Raw genomic sequence first — 23,951 nt, forward strand, 5'->3', positions numbered from 1 at the left:
CTTATCGAACATATATATAGTATAATCTCTACCAGGAGCGTGTGTTGAGGGGCTGTTGGTGAGACATCATTTTGAGAACTTCAATTGCGCGGAGGACGATACCGCGGAGTTGAGGACAGGATGAACGCAGACTAATAACCGGTCTATTGAAATGATTGTTGGGGGAGTGTACTGTCGTTGCTGCCGTCCCGCGGTGATGACTGCTATTGCGCATGAGCATTGCTCCGGGATGCATGTCTGTGTGCTTTCGTTCGGATGCCGTCTTCTACTTTGGTGTCTCGTCCCCAGCGCAGTTTATGTTATCAAGGTAATGTCTACCGGGAGATGCACTATTGGCGAATAACAAGTGAAGTTCCCTCATCCTACTTAACGCGGGAAAAATATGTCATGTTACAGTGCGAAAAAAAACAAACAAAAGAACTTGGATGTATAAATAGTACACGGCAAACAGAAAAGCCCCGTCTGCTTAGGCAACCCTTTGCAGAAGGTTCAGCAGGCGGAACAGCTCGTGACATCGGTATTTCCGTCTGCTACATTCGAGCAGACGATAAGTAGCAGACGAAACTGATGTGATCCGCCTGTCTTGTTTTCGACGACCGTCTGCTTAAGCAACGCTCAAGCAGACGGTCGGTCAAAGCAGAGGGCAAAAGCGCGTACAATGGTGTTTTCGTCTGCTGTGCACGAGCAGACGAGAAGTTGCAGACGACCCGATAACAATCCTTCCACCTTGTTTTTGCGGATGTATAGACAAAGGAGCTGGAATTGTGGAGCAACACCTTGCAGTGAGACCGAAGGCCGTATGAGCCCACTGTATGACGCTTCTTCATCCGCTACATTAGCTCAGCCAGCGCCACCTTCTGAGAGTCCCGAAGGTGAGGAAATAAAAGTGAAAAGGTGACGTTTGTGATACGAAAAACACGCCGAGTTCCTGTCGTCGTCTGCTAGGATCGTCTGCCCGCGAAAACCGCCGGTATGGTTGTTCAAGCGAACGTAAAAACAGCTAGTAATGAATGTCATATACATGTTTTCCGAGATAACCTTTTTCAAAATATTATTTTGTCATAGACTTTGTAGTATCGTGACGTCTGTTTACCTTACTGTTAGTTTTCTCCGAAAGCTCCTGTTTTTCTTTTTACGACAGATGCCCCAACGCACTCAGTTGAACACTTCGAAAAGGAGCGATCGCTCGGAATGAGGAAATAAATAAAAGAAATACCTTAACGGTGTGATTTCAGCCACATTAGTGATGCCTGTCTGCATTAGATTGTCACACTATCCGCGGTGCATTTTAGCATTTCTTCATGTCGTCGAATTTGGACATGCTTTGCCAAATTCGCCATTTTGTCAGTTCTGATTGGTCAACCGGAAGTGGGGGGGGGGGGGGTGGAGTTGCTACGGCTAGTCTCTATAAAACTGCAGCCATTACGGCACTGCAACAGCACCGCGGATTTCGACTACTTATAGAATAAATATTCCCGGTCATCGACAATACCTGCGAGAAAAGCAAGTGAAATATTTTGAAACGGCAGTCTTGGAGTGGTGTATTTTGAACTAAATAAAATAAATAAAATCTGCAGAAGGGAATGTTTTGGAGATGAGATGGCATATTTCAAAAGAAGCAGAAGAAGCAAAGACAAATGCCGCGCGCGACCTTTAAAAAAATCGTGTAAGTAGAGTGAGGAAAGCCGTAGAGTTTCGTAACAAGATAACTTCCACTCTGAGGCACGTGTGGGTAGGCATCTATATATACATACAAAGTGTCGAAAATCCCTAGTGCGCCGCGCGTGCAGGCGGATATATCGCAAAAACGAGCCCGAAAAACACCGGGAAAATAGCGTCGTCGGCTCGCTACCCCGACGAAAGCAGACGACGCTATTATTCGACGTCTGCAACTGTATGCCTTCTGCAGCATCGGAGCCGAAGATTACAGGCGCCGCGCCGGGTAAATAAGACGCGAAGAAGAAAAGAAAGAAAGAAAGAAAGAAAGAAAGAAAGAAAGAAAGAAAGAAAGAAAGAAAGAAAGAAGAAAGAAAGAAAGAAAGAAGAAAGAAGAAAGAAAGAAAGAAAGAAAGAAAGAAAGGGAAGTGGTTCTTAGCTTAGCGGTCCGGTGAACAAGCGTGCAGGCAGACGAGGCCTAAGTGCCGTTCTCGATCCATTATTTTGGTCGAGAAGCGTGATCCGGCCGCCTTTCTGCATTGTCCTTTTTCTTTTTCCCTGACAAACAAGTGGCGACGGACGCGGATATTTTATATCGTGTGTGATCGGCTACGGCTTATTCTTGTATTGTCCGCGAAACAGCTTAGAAACCTCCTACACAAGCGATGGAAGCAAACATTGCGACGACCATGCAAAATGGCAGCCACATTAGACGCTGTGAGATGAGCCTGTATGTTCGTTTGTGCACTGTTTTTCTTTTCTTGTTCGAAGGCAGGATAGCGAGTTTCTTGAAGGAAAAACATCGCGAGTAAACATTCGAGGGAAAGTTTCGCTAAGTGTTTCTCGCCGATCAATATCATACTATAGGATTTATGGGGTAAAGCTTGCTCGCGAGCAAACAACGCGATTATCCGACGATTCTAATAAATATACGCAAATCACTTGCAGACGTGTGTGTGCTCGAACAGACGTGATCCGCCTAGCAGACGACCGTTACTGCATGCAGCAATTGCACTTAGGTATACATGATGGAACAGGCGTCATCTGCAGGCCTGTTGCGAACGATCGCTGCGCTCTAACAGACGTAATCCACGTATCAAACGACCTTTGTAGCACGGAAAGATGTAATAGACGTAGCATACGACCGTCGCTACAGGATAGTCGCAGACGTGCGCCCTCTAACAGACGTACTCCTCGGATAGACACCAGTTGGCAGACAATCGTTGATACAGGTCAGTTGCAGATGTAAGCGCTCTGACAGACGTAATACATATAGCAGACGATCGCTAGCAGACGACTGATGTTCAAGCAATGCGGTAGATGACACACGTAGAGCAAACGGTTAGTTACATTGTTAAACGTAGATTACGCGTATCCAAGGGCAAGTCGAAGCAAGCCAGCACACAGCTGTGCGCCCGAGGTGGCAATGTGCAAGTCCTTTTACGTTTAGCGAAAGTAACAGAGTTGCCACTAAGGAAAACGAAATAGACAAGCATATACATTACCTGACGCAAAGAAAAAAAGATTGCTACATACACCATTTCCTTCTCATCAATATCACGCTGTTGCTCTCTAAACACAAGTGCCCTCATGTAGCTGCGCATGTTAATTTGCTCGGTCACTTTTCTCGCAAGGCTGTAGAGACTCTCAGTGAGCCTGTTTGAAGGAAGGAAGACTTGGGTAATGTATAAGATACATGCAGGCAGCGAAGCCGGGTCAAAATATGCCTAAGTGCGATAGCGCAATCCTTGATGGGGCGTGCGATCCATGAAGTTCTCTAGGACACGACACGACATTCAATTACTCGCGGGTAAATACCGCGAGTCGCTTTCCTCCGAGGTCTATAAGCACATTATAGACCTCATCACACGCAAACAAGCATGATATATACTTATCTCAACGCATGCGCCGCTATATACCCTTCCGAGAAAAATACCGTGGTCTACTTCTCGGACATGTCTGACGAAACGATGAAGAACAGCAGGACAGATTGAGGTTCTCAAATAACCACATGCGCATAGCAGAGGTAATTTGGCATATCCTTGAGAGGGAAAACCACGTATCATGCAGTTGGGGTGGTACGTGGCGCGCTCTAGCGGAAAGCCCGCGTGACACACATTAGGAAAAGACCTTCGCATGGCAAGGTTTCCTTGACGTATACAATTCTGTGTCACGACTGTGTTGCATTTGTCCATGAGCTAGAGGGCTAGGCCTAACGTGGCGGAAGATGATATCGGGACGGGAACACGTCCGTATAAAGTTATAGTAACTAATGACGACCGTTGCAAACGCGAAGCAGAACTTTTACGAAACACTAATCAATAATTTGAAGTGAATGCGTAGTTCTTTAAAAGTTACGCTAGCTAGCTGCTGTGTAATGCATTCAATGTAGTCTGGGTAGCTTGTTTTGTAACATTCATTGACCGCATATTGTTCTGCATGTTCGGCCCTTTTCCAAGGTTCGTTATTGCTAGGTTGAATTGAATGCGATGTATTCAATTAAGTGCATTGTATGCACATATTCAAACGAATACCTTATATACAATTGAGTGCACTGTTTGCACGATTCAACTAAATACCTTATATTCAATTAAGTCCATTGTACGTGCAGATTCAACTAAATAACTCCTATTCAATTAAATACACTGCATGTATACAGATTCAACTAAATACCTTATACTCAATTAAGTACATTTTTATGTACATATTCAACGGAATACCTTATATTCAATTAAGTGCATTAAGTGTACAGATTCAACTGAATATCTTATAATTAAATGAGTACACTATGTACAGATTCAATTCTACCTGCACAAACATTCCACTGAACATGCAACCGGAAATTAACGGATTCAACAAGAAAAGTCTCGTTAATGACTTTTCTACAAACATACATGGATAATACGTGTGTACAAGCTCGGCACTTCTGCACGGCTACGTATATGCCGCGTCGTATGTGGCTAACAAAAGCAACGATGTAGGTTAATTAGTGAGTACGACTGTACGGCGTCCTTCCGTTACGACTTTTCATTAAGAATAACGGTAAGAGAGGGACGCACACGTACACAAGTCACTAAGAGGGCGAAGACGAAGTCAAAGTGCGCAGCAGTGCTGAGGCAAGCCCTTCGTCTGAATGAAAAAAACAAAAAACAAAGAAGAGAAGTCAGGCAGGAGAAAGCGAACGGCGCTAATGATGCCGCTGCTCTAAGCTAGGCCTAATGACGACTACGGCGGGGGGCCGGGAGTCACCTTTCGAAGAGGCAACGACGGCTGAAAAGAGACGAAACAAAGCAGCAGGAGGGTGCCGCGCGACTCCATTACGTAATTGGAGTGTTGTGTGAATAGGCTGCGCGTAGCGGCTACGAAGACTGCAGGAATAGGTTGTGAGCGCTGATGCTTTAGTAGGCCTAACGTATTAAGTGAATTAGATATGTACACGGCTTGTTATAGGCCTATCGGTGGCTTTGCGCATGCGTCAACTACATTACGTAGTTGGTGTGTTGTGTGAATAGGCTGCGCGTAGCGGCTAAGAAGACTGCAGGGATAGGTCAAGAGGGTTAATGCTTTAGTAGGCCGAACGTACGTAGTAAATGAATTAGACCCCTCTGTTATACAGGGACAGCTTGTTAGGCCTATCGGTTGCTTTGCGCACGCGTCAACTGCGGGTGACGTATAGAATGCCGGACGGTCCGATTTGAACGAGGTAGCTATCTACAGATTAGTTGGAATTGAACTAACGATTATATCGTAGTGCTTCGGTACCGATCCTATATCGCTGTTGGTAAGTACCACCGAATCCCATGCACCTACATAATTGATTACAGAGATGATTAGGTGTTTCTATTGACTTTCTATTGCCTTCTATAGAATGTCAGCCCAGATGCAAATGGTTCATTTTACCTCCAAGGGTGTACAAAAAAAAAACCCAAAAAACTAGGGCGTTAGGCAGATGTATTTTAAGGATAACATATCCTAGCTTCACTTCTATAATCGCTGAAAGTCAATCCATCGCTTTCATTCCGAGTGTTATATTACATTTCAACAAAAGGTTAATAGAAATCAAAGCAATAGTCAATAGAAACGAAACAACAAAGTTTCTATGGCGACCTTGTAAGGAGGTAGGCGCGTAGCTCTTGCAACGTTGTGTGCATAGCGAGGGCTAATGAGGAGCTTGGTGGCAGCTGCCGTCACTTCGATTCAAAGAGGATGCTACTGCCATCCATCCATCTATTTGCCTATAGATCAAGCACGCAACACGCACACACGTGTACGCATACCGGACGCGTACGCACGCGGGCACGGAGGCGAAAAAGACGACTGGCACTACTACTACGCAGTTGCGGCGACGCCTCAGTGGCCTCAATCTGCATGCATACCCCGGCCGACTGTATGCACGACGAAGAAGCGCGTCGGCAAGAAGGACGCAGAGAAGCACGGCTCACTTTGCCTTTCCTGCATATTTTTGCGTTCCTCCCCTCCTTTCTTACGTACGGCGAGCGCTAACTAATTCGGTGCAGCGTGACAAAAGAACCACCTGTACTCGCAGCCCACGGAATTGAGAGAGACTCGAAGGTATATGTATCTAAGCGGGAGAGGCGATGAGCGTCGTGCACGACGAGTGGTGTATGTACGCGTATGCATACGATAGTGGCGGTCGTAGTAGCACCAGCAGCACAGGTGTACAGGTATAGTGTAGTGTATAGTGAGTGGCTCGCAGTAGCGTTTCGGAGACTCCGCCTTTCTTGCCTTTGTTTTTTCTTTTTATTTAGTTTTCTCGCTCTATCTCTGCAAGCTTTCTCGCGCGTTCACGTCCGCTGGCGAGAGAGCCTTACCGGTACGCTACCTCAAGCACAAGTGAAAGAAGTAGAGAGCATTGGAGACGCATATATATATATCCACGCACGCAGAAAGGTATGCTATGAACGCGGCGCGAGTTGAGAGAGTCGGGCTGCCGCGCACATGACGTCGTGTACGCCTGCGCTGAATTACAGAGGGCGCGTCTTTCGTTCATGTGTGACGTAGAACTAGGACCCGTTTACTAACGTCTACCGAGCTATATACTTCCACGTGTTCATTTCTGTGTTATAGGGTAAGTCATCGCAGTTTATCGTTTCCTTGAGCGTTTCCGTGCGAGAGGCAGTGCTGAATGGCGAAAATCAATCAATCAATCAATCAATCAATCAATCAATCAATCAATCAATCAAAATACATCTATGCAATATACCATCGATCCAACAGACAAACAAATATAATGCATCGCGTTTTATCAAGTCGACTGTTAATCCCTCTTCTGGCATTTTTCCCCGGGATATATATATATATATATATATATATATATATATATATATATATATATATATATATATATATATATATATATATATTATATTATATATATATATATATCTCAACCAGTCAGTCATTCGATTGCATAATCAAACCTAATACATAGTTTATGTAGTACAGAACCAATAATAAAACGAACACCACCAGAGTCAGCTCGGGCGAATTTTTTTTCCTTCTATGTATACCAAGGCCTACCGAAGTTCGAAGACCAATTATAGAATTGATGAAAATGTACCAATGAGCTGTGAAGCATTACCGTAATCTTCGCTTAGTTCTCACGATTTTTCATTGGAGTGTATAAATACAATTTCCTTGGAGCCGACTTTCGTGACTGAAACCGAATACGTCATCGGTGACGTCAGCCGTAAAGTAACCAGTATGAATACCTTCAGTGACAGCCTTTAACGACGATTTCCTTAGACGTATAGTGACGTCACTTCAGTGAATATCAAATTACGGTAAATGTCAACTTAAGCTTACGTGTATTCGACAACATAAGCCGTTTTCGCGTTCAAGAATACATAGCCTTAGGCTAAAAACATATTTAATTACATTTGAAAGAGAAACGAAAGCAGCCCTTTCCTGGTGGTATTTGTGATACGAAACTCAATACCTCCGCTGACAGAAACTTATCTTCGTATAAAGTCGAGCTGTTGTATAAAAGCGACCGCGTCGCCCATTACAGCGAACACCCACCGCGCTACTTCATAGAACATTGTATTAAAACAGACGGGGATTTGACCAAGGCCAAAGGAGCGAGTTCGCGCCAACCGGACATTGATTACAAAGGCACGCCGAGACAAGAGAGAATACCGCAACAACTTACGATTCCCGACACACGCACCTCGACAATCAAGTCGCGCATGCGCAACGGAGCGGAAACAAAAGGTAGGACCCATTTGGCCGCGACGCTAACAAATTCGCGACAGCAAACCCCGTCAAAAAGCCGTAGCCGCACATATCCTCTAAGGTCGTTAAGAAAACACGTAACGATAAAACAAAACAGTGTCCATTGTTTCAAGAAGCACATCTGTCTCCTGGTCCGTTACTTCTTCACTCGTATGTTAGTTTCTTATTCTTTTTGAGTCTTTATGCTGTTAAGCCTTTCCGTTAAGCGTTCCGTTAAGTAGGCGGTCTAGGCGGGCCCTTTTATCTATCGCTTTAATTGCGCCGGAAGGCCTTGACAAGGCAGCGGGCTCGGCATCTTTTAGAAAGCCGGAGTGCACGTGCGCGGTTCGAAGTGACACAGACGCTTAGAGAGACAAAAGGCACGGTGTATGTAACCAGCGATAAGAGGAAATCGATAAAACGTGGCACGTATATGTGTACGTGCACGCGCGCGTGGCGAGCTGAAAACGTGATCGATTAATATATGCTCGCGACGACGTGGCCGATTCGCGGTTTCCTGTCCAAGGACGTCATCTGCATCTTGAGTGGGGAAGCAGAATAGCTGAACGCGCTGTTTCGTCTGCATGGAACGTGCATGTGTGAAGCAGACGACAGCCTGGAGCAGAATTCGTCTGGGACGTGCATGCGAAGCAGACGGCCTGAAGCAGAATTCGTCTGGAACGCGCAGTGACGCAGACGACTGCTTGAAACAGAAGTCTTCTAGAACATGCTCTGAAGCAGACAACCGCCTCAAGCTCAATTCGTCTGGAATGTGCTGTGAAGCAGACGATTCGCTTGAAGCAGAACAGTTGGGCAGGGTGTGTCATCTACAACGTGCTCTACTAAGCAGACGACAAAAGCAGAATGTTTGAACGCTTCTGTACTGTTAGTCTGCATCGTGCTACAACCAGACGTCAGTAATCGGCTAGTCCAAAACATACATATATGGAGCAGACAACAGAAACATGAAAGTTGAACGTCTGCGTCCCTGAACGTCGTCGCCTGCAAACTGATATAAACAGACGACGGAATTAGTTCAATAGCCGAAGGGGTCATCTGCAACTTATGCACGAATGAAGCAGTCGGCGGAAACAGCACGCGCCAGACGAACCATGCAATGACAAGGAGACAACGCCCGAAACAGAGCAGTTATAGTTGAACAGTTCGTCTGCAACGTTTGAAGCAGACGACAAAAGCAGACCAGTTGATCTGACCGGCTGCAACGTGCCGTGCATGAAGCAGACGACGCAAGCGGAACTGTCGAATAACTGTCGTTCGCTTGAACGTGCTAAAAGCAGACGATGAAATCAGAACTTCCTGATACGAAGGTGCGTCTATTAGCAAACGAAAGGAAATGCGATACAGCGCACGCGTACGCGGAATACCAGGGAACGTGCGTCTGTACAGTGAACTGAAATTGACTCCCATTTGCACAGGATGCGTGGAGACTTGTTCAAGGTTGCGCGAGGAAAAACCAGAAGGCAAGCAGACGGCGCGTGTATACACGTGCGCTGGAAATGCATCGACTGTGACATACGCGTACTGTTTCGCCGATGATGCAACTTGAATATAGCATCGGATCCTCACAGAAATAAGGAGTAGCGAGACTGGTGCGTGAGGACATTAATTCAGGAACAAAAAAAAAATGGCGCACTTAGCCCCCTGATAAGGGGGCCCTCACATGCGCATTCGTTTAGCTAATTGCGATCAATTCCCATGCGCGGGACGCCGCGGTAGTCCCAAGGTCGCCGTCTGCGTAAAAATGGGAAGCAGACGGCTAGCAGACGATGAGTGTGCGTGCCGAACGGACCAAGCCGTGCGAACCGCATACTGTACAGACATTACGCAATTAATTGCGAAAAGTGTGTGTGAAGCGCGCCTCTTCATTCAGACATTTAAGAGAGTATATCTAAGCTTGATAAGAGACAATTGACAAAATAGACACGTATGACGCGTGTACACACACACACACACACACACACACACACACACACACACAATGGCGGGAGCACTTTCGTGTAACAAATTGCGACCTCTTCCTATGCACAGGAGGACGCGATGTACCAAGGCCGTCGTCTGCAACGGGATGGGGCAAAAGCAGACGGCTAGCAGACGGCAAGAATTGTGATGTGCATCGCGTTCCGGCGATCGACGCAAAATGAGATACCATCTCTGTGTAACAAAACTCACAAATGTCCCTTATGTATTCGTCTAACACCACTCGAAGGCGAAAGCCATCTTCTACTTTTTCTACTCAGTCGATGTGTTGATCCTGCCCCATCCTCATCCAAAAGGTTTCTGCACCTAACGTGGTTTTGCATTGCCTCCGTGATCGGAGGGACCGCAAGCTTTCCGCATGTCACCTTGTTTTGCACTCCCTACGTGATCGGCCCACCTCTAACCAAGCAACGATGTCGTCTTATGATCGCGACGTCACAAGCTTTGCCTATCTGCGACTTCATGATGAAGTCATCACGTGATGATCTTTTGCATGACGCGTGTTCACGCCGCCGACGGTTACTTTTCGTGTTCGATGAGGCATCTAAGGCTTTTCCCCTTTAAAAAATGCGCTTGAGACGCACGTTCAGTGAAATGGTGTTTGTGCGGGGTGTAATTACTGCGGCGTCTCATGGATGGAGGGCCTCCCCCAAGACGCACTGGGTTATTCCAGTCCGAAAACATCACTCGGAAAAAAAATAATAAAAGAACAGAAAGACAAACATAGAGAGGCAGAAAACACAAGGAGAGTACATTTTTTTCAAGCGAAGCTCGTTATCACTCAGATTTCGGTGACGGCGTCGAACGCGAAAAGCCTGGCGCCGGCTTGCGTACAGAAACACGGCCACATCGAGATCACTCGTGATTTCACGTAGCCACCTTTCATTGTTGCCTGGATACGAACGCGTGACCGTCGTTGTCACCTGTAGCAACTGAAGCGATGAGCTGAAGAACACATGGGTGAAGGTTCGATTCCCGGCATGGAGGAAGGAAACAGCTCAGTTCTGCGCAATGTTGTAGAAAGAAAGAAAGAAAGAAAGAAAGAAAGAAAGAAAGAAAGAAAGAAAGAAAGAAAGAAAGAAAGAAAGAAAGAAAGAAAGCATAGAAGGTCGAGCATGCATACGCCAAAGTACGGACAAAGTACGACCAGATGTTCCGTGAACGACCACCATAATCAATACACCTGCTGCAAACGACGAGCTCAAAAACGACCTTCCATATAGCAGGACGGGGACAAGTTAACGAATGAGAGGAGTCACAAATCAAACACTCAAACAGAAAGCTGGGTAAACCCTTTCCTAGCTATCTATCTATATATCTCTTAGGAGGCAAACAAAAGGCACCGCCCCCTCCCACCGCCAGGTGGATTCCATCACGAAGCAACGCCGCCGACGACGCCGCCTGTGAGCAATTTCATTTTTTGCTCTCTGTGTTCTCTTCACCGGGCGTCCTTTTTGTCTCTGCCCAAGGCCGACGTCGACAAAAGGAATTAGTTAAGCGACGCGATACGGAATCCGGATGTCTTGGGGAAGAGACGACCTTCGCTGGCGCGCGAGCGCGCCCGACGCGGATAGCGTCCGCAGCACCACGTTCCGCGGATATGCGGCGGCGCCGCGCCGCGCATACCAGACGTGTGACGTTTCGGAACGCGGAGAACACTTTTTGTCTCTACGAAAGTGGAAGAGGAGAGACTACGCGGGGAAAGCGAATCGCACAGTAGCCCAAGAAAACTAGAGTAACTGGATCTGGTTCCTCATCTAGGAGCGATATACAGTAATTAAACAAGCCATATAATGCAAGTGTGTGTATATATATATATATATATATATATATATATATATATATATATATATATATATATATATATATATATATATATATATATATATATATATATACTATGAAGTCATACTATGACGTATATACCCGCCACGGTGGTCTAGTTGTTATAGTGTTCCACTGCTGTCCGAAGGTCGTGGGGTCGAATCCCAGCCAAGGTAGCCGCATTTCGAGTGTACTTAGATTTAGGTGCAATCGAACGCCAGGTAGTCGAAATTTCCGGAGCCCTCGTACCGCGGTTTTGGGATGTAAAAGCCCAACAATTATTGGTATAACAAGCAGTCGGTGTGCATACATTTTAAAAAGTAAGCGAATTCCAACAATGGTACGCTATTTCTACCGGGAGCTTTCAAGAGGGCGTGGCCGACACGATCGAACAACGATAAAAAGAAAGCCATCGGCGCTGGGAAACACATAAGGTAATAATAAAACAAAGGAGGCCGCGAGAAAATGTACGGTAACAGGGAACCATGAGTTTCCTAATTGTCATTTAAGTAGAGATACACAAACGGGATACGTGTATACTGCGAAACAAGGTGCTCTCTCTCTTGAGAATATATATATATATATATATATATATATATATATATATATATATATATATATATATATATATATATATATATATATATCTCTTCGCACGAGCTTATCTTTTTTTTTTTTCAAGAAGAAGGCTATCGCGTAGAAGGGATAATGTTTAGCGACTAAAAAAAAGATAGTGGTGTTTTCAGCGTATCTTTGGACAATGATAGAAAAATGTTGCATCTTTTTTACCGCACACAGTGGCGTCCTTATCAAATCTGTGTTAGGCAGGCTGTGTCCCCCCATCTCTACGAAAGACGGGGGAGATTACGAAAAAGGGAAACATATCTTTCGCTGATAAGAAACGAAGACTCCGTATGAGGATGAACGTTTCACGACCAGAGAAGCGTTTCGATTGGATCCTCTGGATGATGGTAAAGGCGCCATGTTTGCAGTTACCAAGAGAAACCCTTACCAAGCTTGCCTTGGAATGGCCATCGTTTGCATTGTTCAGAAATACGGAAATTAAGAAGGATAGCCAATGTTTCTTTTAAGACTATCCGAAGACACCGACGTAATTCCTTTGTCGGAGTTACCATCGCGTGTTAAGGTCGCAGCTAGATGCTTCTGGAAAAGAGACTGCTATACCGATAACCTTCGAAAGTTTCCGGAAGCTTATCTGCAATCGCGTCACCGCATGCTTATTGAGCGACATTGAAGGTTAATCCTCGCGAGTCGACATCGCTTAAGCTATATATTATCTCGGTGTCACGGCTTCTGGAACCGCTCGTACGAGAGAGATTTAACAAAAAAAAGAAACGATATCGAGCGTTCGTCTTATCTGCACGTGCGTGCAGACGCACACAAACCTTAAATGACCGCGTACAGGAATTCGTACAGGATATCCCACGCGTGTTGATGGTTAGAAGATAACAAGAAGGGAATATTGATGACAACGCAAGCATAGTATGCATCTTTTTACCGAAGGCTGCCTGTGTACCGCCATATTTCCCTCTGGACTGTTGTAAATATGCATGACTCCCCCTCCCCCCCCCCCCCCCCCCAAAAAAAAAGCACTGTCAAGGCAGTGATGTCAGCGTTCGTCAGCCTTTGTACCCTTATGGAACAGCTTAGAAAGGAGATGTTCCCTCTCCATTGAAAGGACAACGCGTCCTCTATTAATCTTATCAGCACAATACCTTATACAGCTGCTAGTAAGCTGCCAGGGCAGGTTCAGGCTGCAGGTGTTTGAATTCCATCATATATACCACAACTCAGCACTAATACGCTTGGTATCTGGAACCCGCACCTGCAATGGCCATCCTCGCAAGCCTATAATCGTGCCAACTCGGTTGCAATTGATCGCCAATTATTCTGGGCCTCGCGCGTATAAATATACACAGCTTCGGCATAGAACGGCGTCTTTAACGAAAGCAAGAGTGGAGGAAACACAAACAAGAACGATGATAAAAAGAACGCGAAAGGCTTGCCTAACCTTGGCATTTGGGGGCTGACCGGAAGTGACTTCTGGCGCGTTTGCCCGCAGCAAGTGGCGCAGGAAGTACAGATCCCCTGGGAAAGCTGCGCAGGCGCACTAACTGACATCCACGGCCATCCCCGCGTTTAAAATTCGCCGATATGCTCCAACGGACGTCGTTCTTTTTGCTTTCTGGCAGGGAACTGAGCCAAATTTGGCCGCATCGAAGGCCAAACGACAGTGACGCAACGCGTTATACAGGTGCGGCGCTTTGAAACAAATGCTTAAAGCCGTTATCGTGGACATAAAAATAGATAGGTAGATAAAGGGAGAGACCATACTTATATAGTCATTGGATTGTATATACGTTCTTGCGAGACTAACGAAAAAAGAAGGCGAACAGTGCATGTGGTCGTCTGCTTGTGCCCTTCGCTGGAATCGTTTGCTCTGCGCTCACACTGAAACATTGGAATCGTCTGCTTGGCACGTAGCAGACAACACAGAACTAAGCCAAGCTCGGACCGAAGGCCAAACTGCAGTGACGTAACAGGCGTAGCGCTTTGAAACACTTAAAACCGTTATTCTGGAACTGCATGTAGACTCGTAGTTCTTATGAAAACGGTATATATGTTCTTGTGTAGCTAAAAATACAAAAGCGCGAATACAGCTCGTGCCCTTCATTGGGATCGTCTGTTATTGTTCGCCCGTTAGGCTTGGCATAGTAGCAGACGACACCGAACTAAGCCAAGTTCGGCCGTAAGGCCAAACAAGTATGACGCTACGCGTAGGTGTGTGTTTGGAACAAGGCTTTAAAGCCGTTATCTTGGAACTATACTGGTAGTTCTTGTACGCATATGCGTGCGGCTAACAAGGATAAAAGCGCGAACAGAGTGTTGTCTGCTCGTGCCATTCAATGGGATCGTCTGTTATTGGGCCTTGGCAGGTATAGCAGACAACACCGAACTAAGCCAAGTTGGGCCGGAAGGCCAAACAAGTGTGACACAACGCGTAGGTGTGCGTCTTGAAATAAGTCGTTATCTTGGAACTTCACTATATTACTTTTTGCGGGGTTTTCCTATCTTCGGGATTTAACAAAGGCAAAAGCGCGAACGCGGAATCGTCTGCTTGGGCCCTTCTGCTTCAGTTGAGGTCGTCTGTTTGCCTTGGCAGATAGCAGACGGCAGCTAAAGATACATGAGTCAAATTTTTACTCGAAGGCTAAATAAGAGTAACGAAACGCGTAGTTGTGAGCTTTGAAACAACACTTAGGCGTTTATATTTGAATTACGTACTTTTTTGCTAGGTGTGTTGGGTATTCCAAGGTTAACAAAGAAGCGGGAACAGAAATTCGTCTGCTCGATATGCAAGGCAGGTGCAGCAGACGACGGTTAGCTGCGACAAATCTGCCCACAATGTAGAACAAGTGGGACGCAATATATAAATAAACCCGAAACACATTGCACCAGAGGTGAAGTAAGACGAGAGAGAGAGAAAACACATAAGAAAGGTAGGGAGCTTAACCAAGTTGCACACGGTTTGCTACCCAACACGCGGGGACAAGAAAGGGAGATGTATAGTATTACTAGCTCATACGTGTCAAATGGTGTCAAGTAAGCCAGCTTACTGCGTCTATAAGGTTAAGCTTAAAACGTACAGTCGCAGGATGCTTCAATGATTTCGAGCACCAGCAGAAGTCCTTCAGAGTTGCGACACTGTGAGTCTTAGCAAACAACGCAATCAATACACCGTCCCTGGAATCTGAACTTCCGTGATCGTCTGCTTGGAAATCGTCTGCTCACCAACCACATAATGGACAGAAGTCCTTTGCGAGTCGCTTGCAATTCCGCGACCACAATCGACTCGAAGACAACATTGTCTGCTGCACGGGCAAGAGGCGGGCTTGCCGCAATCAATAAATGGTCTTTATAAACAGTTTACAAATCGATACAGCCGTGATCCTCTTACTGTTGACGAGTGCGCATTAACCGCCGAAGGACACGGCCTTTAATGAAGAGTCTGCAATGCCAGAATTGCATGTACGTCTTCGATGCTCGATAGAAAACAACAGAATAGTCTGCACAAAAACCGTCACAAAGCCGCTAGTTCAGCAATCAATATCGCATTTACGAATCGTCTGCAATTCCACAGCGATCGCCTGTCTGGCGACAAAAGATCGTCTGCCTTCCAACTGCCGACGTTGTACAGAAGTACTTCTGCAACGATTCTGCAATGTACTTCTGTATGTCGCAGAAGAAAAAAGAAAACGTGATGCAGAAGTCTGCATAGTGCGCCATTAAGATGTGATGTTTGCGCACTAGTGATGCAGAACTATCGGTAAATTGACTATCGATAGTATCGATAGTTTCTTTGAAACTATCGATAGTGTAAACAAACTATCGATAGTACTACTATCGATAAACTATCGATAGTCGAATCGGTAGTACTATCGGTAATACTACTAGCGATATTACTGCCACGCGTGTTTATTGCTTTGTTTTGATGTATTCGGGTTTAACCCACAGACTGTTAGCAGCGTTTGACACAGACCGCGCCGAAAAATTAATGTTTGAGAAGCTTCGCGATTGTTTGACATTTTAAGATTACGCGCCGGACGCGAATATTCAAGTTTATTCGAAAGCTTACGCGAGCACCAGTGATAACGCTGTAAGGTTTGATGACTGATGTATAAAAGACGAAGCGTTCTACCGATTATCAGATTACTCGACGGCCGGCGACCGTTCTCGCCTCTATCAGTGCGCAGCGTGTATCGCTTGTATTCTGAGTTGATTTTCTGGGCACAAGTTCGACCAAATAAAGAGCTTCGTATTTTCCAGTCTTGCTGCAGCATTCTTCACCGTCACAACTACGTGACAAACTATCCATAGTGGTGCGAATAACGATGCTGTTGCTGGCTGGCCAAATTGCCAAAATATTCCCGATAGCCTACTATCAACTTCGCTTAATTTATGAGCAAATTTTTGGCGGAAGAAATTATTTGCGCAGTGGAAATGGCGGCCTATGTCGATCAATAAATTCATATTTAAAAGCAACTAGTTACATCTTACAATTACCAAACGTTGTTCTTGATCATTTTTTTTTACTTTGAAATATTAAAATGCAATATAAAACTGAAGCCGCACAGTTCCACCCCATGCAACGGCTTCGTTTCCGCAACAGCTGAATAGTTTGACTTTATGAGCATGTGTCAGCGAAACACTCTCGTGAAGAACACAAGCATGTCAACTTTCTTGCTCTTCAGCCTGCTCCTCCGGCTCCACTATGTACCACGCGCGCGGGAAACCAAGTTTATTCTGCAATGAGTTCGCGCTGTTCATTTTAAACTATCGATAGTACTTACTATCGATAGCGCTATCGATAGTATCTTTTACCATCGATAGTTCGATAGTGACTCAGCTATCGATAGTATCGATAGTACCATCGATAGTTCTGCATCACTATTGCGCGCACAGAAAAATTGAAATTACGGGATTTTTATACGGGCCAAAACCACGGCATCACCGTGAGGCACTCCGTACACTGGAATACCGCGGATTAACTTTGATCACTAAGGTTTCTTAAAGGGTTACTGACACCAATTATCAAAGCTGAGCTTACTCTGTCATACAAATCTCCTGAATACAGGGACGGCTCTGAGCAAGTGTGAAGCTCAGGAAATGCCTGTAAGATCGGATCAGTTTATTACCTTAAAGCTGATAAGATATTTTGACATTAGTCAATTTCCGCACGGCGCACCTACCGACATCGACACTATCGTGACGTCATGCTACAGTGTCAATTCAGTTGACCTCACGCGCAAGTATGACTAGTTGTGATGACGTCAGGTACCAAAACATAAAAAGTGGCCGTTTGTGCGTCACCAGGAGCACGAGGAGCATAGCGGCCATGGAAACGTCACGATAACTTGCGCGAGCACGTGACGAGAAGCTAATACACTGTCGTGACGTCAGGGTAGCGAAGGAACCGAAAGTAGCCTTTAAAAGACATGTAATTAATTTTGCAGTGCGCAGTCACGCTTACCAGTAGATTTTCTTGGCTGTTGAGGGCCTAGCCTTTCATTTGACGGGGAAAAAAAAAAGAAAAACCACAGCTGAACATTCTCGTGTCAGTACCCCTTTAACGCGCACTTAAGCCTAAGTAGACGGGCATTTTTTCGGCATTTCGCCGTAATCGAAGTGGGGCCGGCTCCGCGGCCGGGAGTCGAACCCGCGTCCTGACGCACAGCAGTGCTTCGCCATCCGCATGCAGAGTCACTACGGCGGGTATCTATACGTCACGACATTTTGCCCTTAGGAACAAGGACCAGAAAAGGGAACTGCGTCACCACTTCTTTCCGAGCATGTGTACTTATATTATATATATAGACCCGCGTGTAAAACCCCGCATTTACATTTAAAGTGTGTGTGCGTGCCGTGTGTGACAGTAAATAAACATAACGAACACACTTTTTCCCACACGATGCAAGGATAGCTTCGCTGGACGTTCGAACGCTCGCTACCGAAGATCTTTTCACAGCGGGGGTTTGCCGTATGGGACTCGAGAAACATCGCGTAGTGACGCAACTGGCGTATACACATACGAAGCGGCGGCGCAAAAAAAATAGAGAAAAAGTGGAACCATAGAGAGAAGAAAACAGGTCAACCTTGAACCCCTCATGCCGGAGCGCGGTGCTGCCGCAAGGTTGAGAAGAACGAACTGGGCGCTTCGATTTGACTTTTTTTCTTTTTTTCGCATATAGCCAACACGAGCCGCATCTCCGGAGCGGCTTGAGCAATAAGGACAAAGGCTCGCGGAACAAGCGCTGATTGAAAGCGTGGCGTTTGAGTTTGCGGTGGTTTTGCATACCGTGTAACATATGGGACGGAAACGTGGAGCACAACAAACAATGTAGGTAAGGAACACGCAGCCACCACTACCTGCCTCATAATACCATATCGCGGTCTCAGCACGCAAAACCCCGAATTTCAATTTACGTTTAGTGGTTCATGCAGTATGCTTTCGGGAAACGGTTATGGGTGTCCTGGTTAATTTGCGCGTGGATTTGACTCGTCTTAATTTCATATGACCGCAATACGACTTGCCGACTTCGCAAATCGGCAATTTTCGAACGAAATATTCGTCATGAATGCAACGATTCTGCAGGTCCGTGAAGACTTAATCCTTCAGGACTTTAAGAAAAAAAAAAAAAGGAACTTGGTTTCTTGAAAATATGGAAGTATAAATAGTAATCGATAACGCCGAAAGAGTGACTTATTACTTGAGCACGAAGATTAGATAAGTCCATGCACTAACGAGCGTGTTACCGAGGTATATTAACAATGACAGCCTCAGATGGCAGTCTGGTAATTTCTGTAGAAAATTAAGCCGAGTAGGGTAGTGAGGTTGAGCGAACAAAGTAGCGTTCGTGAAACCTAATTTGAAAACAATATCATACATTCGGAAACAATGGCGAGCGCATTCTCTCTCAAACCCTAAATCGAAGCGCCAGGAGCCCACAAAAGTCAATTCCATGCAATAGGTTCCTGGCGAATAACTAAAGTCCTACTAGACGTGTTTTGTGCAATGCGATACGTCACCAGTGAAAACGCGTAGAACAGACGTATTCGAATTGAAAGCAGAAATGTTATCGCTCCGTATTATTACGTCAGAGACCGGTACCGTTTCCATCCAACGAATAATTACAGTTGTTGGGATCTTACGTCCCAGAACCATGATATGATTATGAGGGACGCCGTAGTGGAGGGCTCCTGAAATATTGACCATATGGTGTTCCTTATCGTCCACCTAAATCCAAGTAAACGGGCCTCTAGCATTTCGCCACCATCGAAATGCGGCCACCGCGGCCAGGATTCGATCCCGCGACCTTCGTGTCAGCAGTCGAGCACCATAACCACTATAGACCACCATGGCGGGTTATCGCTCTGATAAACTAAGGATACCGGAAGGGGGATAAAAAATGATATAATATTTAATGACGGTAGTATCGCACGTTGGAGCGTAAAGGAAACAACCGATACGACGCGACAGGTGCATTCCATTAAGGAAATCCGGCGTGATACCCGGACCTTCGGCCAGCTAATCGTGTTTTATGTTATAGTTTTTTTTTGGTTTTTCAATATCGTTAACGTAAGCGCAAATCGAAGCGGAAATGCGAAAGGAAATGGGCTACTGATTACCTTGGACGCATTTCCCGTCATCCAAGAGATTTCCGGCGACATGATTGGACGATAACGTTCCCAATGCTAAATATCGTCAATCGATTAGCCGACCTCACTTACGCGTTAATTGTATAACCCCGTACGCCAAGTCGTCTGCTAGGCCACATCTGTCAACCAACGATCTGCTGATAATCGTTCTTCTGCAAGTATAGCAGACGGCGTCTGTTAGACGCGTTTGAACTTAAACTTCTGCTTTCTCCTGACAAATAGACGTACAGAAACGACCGGTTTATGAGCTAAGAACAAAACAAACGCGGAGTCTACAATCAAAACCGTAACTTACACGATCAGGTAGCAGACGGCGTCTGCAAAACGCGTTCTAATTTAAACTTCTGCTTTCTTCGAATAGACAGACGTACAGAACCGATTGGTTTACGAGCTAAGGGCAAAGCAGACGACATCTACGATCACAGTCCTGTGTTACACGATCAAGTAGCAGACGGCAGAACAGGCGTACAGGAACGTTTCGTTTATTAGCCAATGACGAAACAGATTATGTCTACGATCACAGCCGTTATACGGTAAATTAGCCGACGGCATCAGTTGGAGGTATTAGTACGTAAACCTGCATTCATCCAACAGACGTATACAGGCACTCGAAAGACGTGACGCAAGGTTACGAACGAGAAAAAAGAAGGAACAGAAAGTAGCTATGCACAAACTATCCCAACATAAAGCGTGGTGTTAAAACGTACAGGAAAGGTTCATTAGCTCAGAACAAAACAGACGACACCTACGATCACAGCCTTACGTTACACGATAAATTAACAGACGGTGTTAGACGCGTAGGTAATTAAAGCTGTATTCAATCAATGAACAGACGTACAGCATCGTCTCGGATCGTTTGCTTAGAGCAGACGACAAAAAAAAAAAAAGTAAACCGATCAGAACAAACAGACGAAGCAGACGATCGACAGACGAACGCATGATTTACACATCGGCTAAACAGCAAGTATCAGGTCAGACCTGCATTCACTGAACAGACGTACAGCAACGTCTGGATCGCTTGCTTAGAGCAGACGACGAAAGAAAGAAACTAATCAGAACAAACAGACGAGGCAGACGGTCGACATACGGACACATCCAGCTTTACACATCAGCTAAACAGCATAAGCTAAAACAAGTACATCACAGCTCACCTGACATCGCTGAGCGGCTTTGGAAGGCAGCAATCCTGCACGTGTTCCGTACGAGACGAGGGTGGTTGCGAGCACTCTGTAGCAATCCGAATCATCATGTCGGCGTTGAACGAAAAAAAAAAAAAATGCAGCAGAAATTGGCGAAGTGACAACACGCGGAGACAAGTTTTAGGTATTAAAACGAACCCCGCACAGCTCGAAGTGGAAAGGCCTTGTCGAAGGTCGTCGAAGCACTGGCACAAGCCAAAAAAAAAACGCACGAAGTCGTCGTCTCTGCAGTCCTGTAGTCGGGAGGACAAGCGTCCTCAAGACCGAAAGCACGACCTTACGGAAAGGTTGTGTCGGTTTGCCTTGACGTCTTTCGAAGATCGGAACCGGCGATCAGATCAGCAGCGCCGATCGCGTCAAACCCAGTCGTCGGGTACACCGCACCGGCCAGGGGCACTCCAGGACCACTACAACCTTCTTGGCACGTCACGTCGACGATTAGTACTACGTCAAACGGCCTTCTCCTAGCCGACGACGAATACATTGCACTTCGAAAGCACGCCGAGACATGAACAATTTCTTTTCTTTTTTTTCTTTGCTCCAACCCTCCCGCGTGGGTCGGGTCCCCTACTCGTACGAGCCGCGCGGAGCCGAGCAGACGACACACAACACACTCCCAGAAGCAGACGACGCGCCGAGCCTGATCCAGAGACCGGCCGCCAGAGGGAAGCACACGCGTTTCGTCTTGCGGCGAAGCCGAACTTAGCCAAGCCTAGTAGACCGCTGGCTCGCGATTACTCGCGATGGAAGCAGACGACAACGAGAACGCCAGCAGCAGACAACCACGACAGCCGACGGCCCGCCGTCGACTGAAACGCGAAAGCGGTACGGCGCGCGCGGCGGCCGCTTTCATCTCGTTTTTGTACCTGTTTTATTCCTTTCTTTCTCGCTGGGTTCGGCCGGCGCGCTTTTTTATCGCCAAACTAGGTTGCGGAGCGGAGGAGGAGGACGAAGAAAGAGACAAAGAAAGGCCCTCCCACCGATTCTTTCTCTCTACCTTCCTCTCTCTATCCGCTTCGCCCTCACATACACCTTCATCGGTTTACAAGAAAGAAACGCATTTCTCCCTCCTCGCCGCACTCACCTCTCTGCGCCACCTTTTGCGCAGTCTTTAAGAAAGAAAGCACCTCCCTTTCCCCCCAACACCGGACTGGGAAACGAAAGTACCCATGTACATAAGTACGTCAAAGAGCGCAGGGGGGAATCCGGGCACCACACCTTTCGGCTCGGGGAGCTCCCCAAGAGCGACGACGACGAAGGGGGTTGTTCCGCTACGGCATATTTGTATATTATATATATACAATATCCATCACTTGCCTCCTCTCCTCCGCTTCCGTCTACGAGAAACCAAGCGGAGTAATAAGCAATAACGAAAAGAGCGGCGGAGAGAAAGGGATTGTCGTCAATAAAGGGCAAAGTTGTGTGCAACAGCCGAAAACACGACAGACAGACAGACAGACAGACAAAGACAAAGATAGATAGATAGACAGATAGATAGATATAGATAGATAGATAGATAGATAGATAGATAGATATAGATAGATAGATAGATAGATAGATAGATAGATAGATAGATAGATAGATAGATAGATAGATAGATAGATAGATAGATAGATAAAAAAATCAATTGGCCAGCCGGCAGCAGCTATTTCGTTTTCCTTATTGATACACGGGAACCACGAACTATAGCAGACGATCATTATAGGCTTAAGTAGAGTCACTGTATATGCTACCTTTAGGTAGCAGAGTAGCGCATAGGTCCGGCTAGCAACCACAGCTATGCGGTGAAGTCGCACTCCCTTTTTGCAGGCGACATGCCTACCGTGTCGCCGATAAACATGTCTGGCGCGTCGAAGGCCGGCGATAAACATTGGCTGTCGATGACTAGTGTTAATTGAGTGAGCTGCAGCGGCGGCGTCGAGAAATATAAAAATTGGCCCGAGCGTCAGCTTCTCCGCAATGCATGGTTGCTAGCGGCGTTGGAAGACAGATGCGCAACTCTGCTACCTAAAGGTAGCATATACAGTAACTCTAGGCTTAAGAAGAAACAGGTGACGCCTGGCGGATGCCAAAATGCGAGTTGGGTGAGGAGGGTACGCCGGATAAAACACCAGCTCGAAACAAGGTGGTTGAGTATGTGTGTGTAGGAAAGAGAGAGAGAGAGTGACAAGCAGACGACGTTTCGGCCAGAGCCACCGAGAGACAAGACAAGCGAGGTCAAAGTAGCAGACGAAACAAATCGCATTACAGACCGGACTACCAGATCAAACACGGCCTCCGAGAGTCAGACGCCGCTGCTGTGGGAAACGGGTGTGGGCGTAAAGGTGGTTGTGTTGTATGTAGCTTATAGATAAGTGTGTGTAGTGGTTCGTGCTGCCTCCCTCCCAAACTCGTTTATATACGTATTCTCCCCCTCTCCTTGCTCGGTGGTCGATGAGCAGCGCGGGAAGTTAGTGGAGCAGCGGAATCACGCCGCATTTGCAGCCGGGTGCGCGCACCTTTCTCCTCTTTTTATCGGCCGTTGGCATCCGCGTCGATGATGCGTGGCATAAGTGGCGCACGTGCGTGGGAGTCCTTTGATTTGCTTGTTTCTTTTTTCCTTCGCGTACCGGACGAAGTGTAGCAGTCGAATGAGCGGTGTACTAAAAAAAGAAACAGGCGAAGACTAGCATACGTAAAAGTAGCATGCGCGAAAGAAGCAGACGAAAAAGCAGCAGACGTAATAGAAATGTAGCAGACGTAAAAGAAACAGACGAAAGAAACGAGTCGGAATGCCGCAAGATTCATAGAGGTAAGAGGGCG

General features: G+C 46.2%; 1 protein-coding gene across 3 annotated transcripts in view; it reads right to left on the reverse strand.

The window, feature by feature from the left end:
- Positions 1-23,951, reverse strand: part of LOC119400033 (protein rhomboid) — a 176,146-nt gene that overhangs the window by 54,528 nt on the left and 97,667 nt on the right. Inside the window, exon 1 of one of the 3 annotated variants that reach the window (XM_037666951.2) lies at positions 21,102-22,218. The exons of the other annotated variants lie outside the window; for them this stretch is intronic. The gene's annotated coding sequence lies outside the window, so the exon portion shown is untranslated. Of the gene's footprint in view, positions 1-21,101; positions 22,219-23,951 lie in introns of those variants that run through there. 3 annotated transcript variants of the gene reach the window in all.

This window comes from Rhipicephalus sanguineus, chromosome 7 (assembly GCF_013339695.2).
Source record: "Rhipicephalus sanguineus isolate Rsan-2018 chromosome 7, BIME_Rsan_1.4, whole genome shotgun sequence".
In the NCBI taxonomy this organism is placed as follows: Eukaryota; Metazoa; Arthropoda; class Arachnida; order Ixodida; family Ixodidae; genus Rhipicephalus; species Rhipicephalus sanguineus.